Source organism: Lipotes vexillifer, unplaced genomic scaffold, assembly GCF_000442215.2.
Source record: "Lipotes vexillifer unplaced genomic scaffold, Lipotes_vexillifer_v1.1 C27271376, whole genome shotgun sequence".
NCBI classification, from domain to species: domain Eukaryota; kingdom Metazoa; phylum Chordata; class Mammalia; order Artiodactyla; family Lipotidae; genus Lipotes; species Lipotes vexillifer.
This window is the reverse complement of record NW_006779314.1, coordinates 1-3,931: the sequence shown is the minus strand read 5'-3', so window position 1 is coordinate 3,931 and position 3,931 is coordinate 1. Positions and strand designations below refer to the sequence as shown.

The following is a 3,931-nucleotide window of genomic DNA, read 5'->3' as shown; positions in this document are numbered from 1 at the left end:
CGAACCGAGGTTGCTGCGGCCACAACGCAGAGTACTAACCACTATACGATCACGGCGCGCCACGCTCCCCGCGGCGGCAGGATTTCTTGCTCTTAATGATGTTGACGTAAAATCATTCCAATTACTGCGCTCTGCCTGGACAAATGTAGGTATTCATAGTCTTCTCTCATGCCCTCTCTCCGTTTTCCACTCCCTTCCTCTCAATTCTGGTACATGATGATCAAAACAAACCAAACCAAACCAAAACCCAATTCTCATCTCCCCAAATCCGGCACGTGCCTCTGCACAGGCCTCCTGGGAAGTCAAGTTGTCCTCGTGCCCACCTCGCCGGCTTCTTTCCCGCCTCTTCGCGTTTGCCCCTTTGGACCAACCCTCCGCAGCCCCTGGTTCCGGCTCGCGCCTCAGCGACCGCGGCCGAGCGGAGGGCGGGCGGCGCGCGCGGAGAGACTGGGGAGTCGTCACGGAGCCAAACCGGGCCTTCATCTTCCCTCGGGGCCCCCTCGGCTCAGGTCCGGGGGCGTTTCCGGGGCGCTGGCATCTGCGGCGGGGACACTCGGCTGCCCTTTTGCCTTCGGAATCGCCCGACGCTCGGCTTTTCCACGGGAAGAACGCGCTGCGTCGACTCCACGTCTGCGGTTGTCCTAGGCTTTGGAGCCGGCGTCGCCGTCCTGCGAAAGGCGAGTGACTCCGCCTGGCGCGGAAGCGGTGTCTGATGTCTACAGGGTGAGAGGAGACCGCTGCACGTGTGTCCCTGTGGCGCAATCGGTTAGCGCGTTCGGCTGTTAACCGAAAGGTTGGTGGTTCGAGCCCACCCGGGGACGCCATTCTTCCGCTTGTTTTAGAAAGTAAAGGCTTCGTGGTTCTTTCTGCTCTGCACATCCTCTCCCGGAAAGGCTCCTCCACTACTACCCTCCTGTCCCCCGTGTCGTGTTCACAACACGAAGACATAAGGTGCGATCGAAAGGGTACGGCTGTCATCGTTACTTTCTGAATTCCTTATCACGATGGACTTCCGTCCGTATTTGCACGTACTAGTATTTATTTAACCCTTTCCATATACTTTTGAAATTAAGTTAGTTCTACGATTTCACGGTTACAAATAATGCTGCAGTCATCCTTCTTGTACAGGTATCTTTGGCTCCTTGTACGAGGTCTTCTTAGAGGGAAGAGTCCTGGAGAAGCAGTTGCTGGATCACATAGTGCTGACATGGTTCGTATATGCTTCCAGTTCCGCTCCTTTGCTGGCTTATTAGGTATCACTCTTTCTTTTATTTTAGCGACTGCTTGAGGCTTTATAACTGACTTCTGTAACTTACCGCAGTCTGCCTTCAAGCGATGCCACACCTCTTCGCATTTCTTCCCTGCCGGCCGTTGTGCTATTGTCATCATGCATCTTACTTTGCATGTGTCCTAAACCCCACAATCCACCGTTATTACTTTAGAAAAATCGGTCCCATGTTTCTAAAGAGACTTAAATAATAAGAAAAATCTTACATATTTTCACCGGCAGATACCTTTTCTGTTGTCCTTTGCCCCTTTGTGTACCTCCAGATTTCCATCTGGTGTCAGTGGACTCGTTTAACATTCCTTATAGTGTGGGTCGGCGGGTGATGAATTCTTTCAGCATTTGTATGTCTTTAGATGTCATTATTCACTTTCATTTTTGAAAGACATTTCTTGGGGAGGAGGCATAGAATTCCACGTTCTTTAAAGATGTTGCTCCACTGTCTTCTCACTGCTTCTGATGAGAAATCTGACATAATCTTTATGTTTGTTTTATGTATATACTGTGTCTTTTCCCTCTGACTGCTTTGAAGATATTGTTCTATTTCAATGGAGTAATGCGCAGTTTAATTACGATGTGGCTAAGTGTGGTTTGCTTCCTGTTGCTTGCACTCATAGCGTTCATTTGGCTCTTTGGAAATTTTTCCATCAGTGTTTCTTCAAAAATTGTTCCTTCTCTTCTGGTCTTTTCAGGGACTCCAAATTATTCATATATTGGGCCTTTTAAACATACCTTACCACTCAGTGATGCTATGGTCATCAAAAAACATTTTTTGTATGTAGTTTCATTTTAGGATACTGTCTATGTTCCCTGATCCTTTATTTTTCTTTTTTTTAATACCCCCTGCAATGTCTAATCTGCTATTAATTCTATCTGGTGAATTACATAATATCAGATGTTATGATTTCCATGTCTAAAGTTTGATTCTGGCCATTTGTATGTGTTCTACATTTCTACTTAACTCTTGGGACATATGCGACACAGTCATAATAACCGTCTTAAAGTCCTCTCTGCTAATTTTTACATCATGTCAGTTGTGGTTCAGTTTTGATTGATTAGTCTCCTCCTTACACCTCATGTTTTCCTGCCTCTTTGCATGCCTGGCATTCTTTGATTGGATGCCAGACATTGTCAAAGTTTCCCTTCTTGGGCACTGTATTTTGGTATTCCTTTAAATCTTCTTGAGTTTTGTTCTGGGGTACAGTTAAGCGACTTGTAAACAGTTGGATTCCTTTGGACCTCGCTTTCATGATTTTTGGGGTCGGTCATTCTAGGGCTCATTATTCCCACTACTGAAACAAGAGTTTCCTGAATGTCCTTCCCAATGACCCACGAATTATGAGTAGTCCAAGTCCAGTCTGCCTGGGGGAAGCGAGTACAATTGCCTGTCCTGTGTGAGCACCAGGCACTGTTCCATGATCTTCTTAAAAGTTTCTTTCCTTGGCCACAGGCAGTTTCTTCAGAAGCATACCCCAATCATTACTCTGTGGAGTGCTCGAGGGAGACACTTTCATAACCCTGGATTCTCTGTCTATCTCTCTTATCACTGGATCTTTGTCCTGTGAACTCTCGCTTCCTTGCTGTCCTACCAACACTCAGCTTCATCTCCACCATCCAAGGAGTTGGCCTCAGATGGCCCTCCTGGTGCCCACCCAGCCTGGAAACTCTCTGAAAGCAGTAAGCTGGGCCAGTGGCAGGTCTCACCTTGTTTGTGTCTCATCTCTCAGGGGTTGCTGTCCTTTGCTGCCTGGTTTACAGTGTCTGGAAAACTGGTATTTCATGTCTTTTATCTTTTTCATTTCTTGGGGGGGGGGTGGTTTGGGTGGCGGTTAGTAGATTTCAGGCAGGAGGTAAATCTGATTTCTATGAGTCCACCTTTGCCAGAAGCTGAAGGTATTATTTATGTGTTCCTAGCTTGACTTCAATAGGAGGTGGGCCAATTTGTATCCCAATGTATTTTTCTAACTCAGAGTAAGAGCCTTTTCTTCATACTCTTGCCATCACAACAAAGTTTCTGCATCACTAACTGACATGCTCACAAGCAGAGTGGTGCCCTCCTGACTCATGTAAGCCAGAGGTACAATAGAAGGACGATGTGGGCACTACCCAGAGATACCCTATTGCATATGTTCAGCACCTAAACTACCAAGATGTTTAGAAAGTCTTCCAACAACTGTAATTGTTTTCGGTGGTGACCTACTTAATGGGGTCCAGAGTAGACTGGCTAGAATGACCCCAGATATCTTCCTGCCAAGCTGCTTATCGACTGGAGGGGGGAGAAGCCACTGGTCCCAGACATTTCTTCCTCTTCCCTTATCTTCTGAATTGTATTTTTGCTTTTGTTGGATGCCTCCCTGCTATATCACCAGCATGCATGAGCATGACCGTGACTGTCTCTATGTGATTCCTTGACAGTGTTGGGCTATTTCTACAAAAATTATCCTATTTGAGACAAACTGTTGGAACCACAGGATCTTGCTCCTGATAATTCATCTTGTGCAGACCTGGGTTCTTTGCATTTTGGCCTTCCCTTCCTTTCCCGTGGTTGTTCTGCTGAATCTCATGAGCGAAAAAACAAGCTCTTCACCTTTTACATGCTAAATCTGATAGGACATTTTCTCCCCACCCCCCTTCCTCTCACTCACT

General features: G+C 46.7%; 1 non-coding gene across 1 annotated transcript; it reads left to right on the top strand.

Annotated features, from left to right (window-relative positions):
• Window positions 1–747: 747 nt before the first annotated feature.
• TRNAN-GUU (transfer RNA asparagine (anticodon GUU)) lies at window positions 748–821 on the top strand. The gene has a single exon. It is a non-coding gene; the product is annotated as a tRNA-Asn (tRNA).
• The last annotated feature ends 3,110 nt before the right edge of the window (window positions 822–3,931 follow it).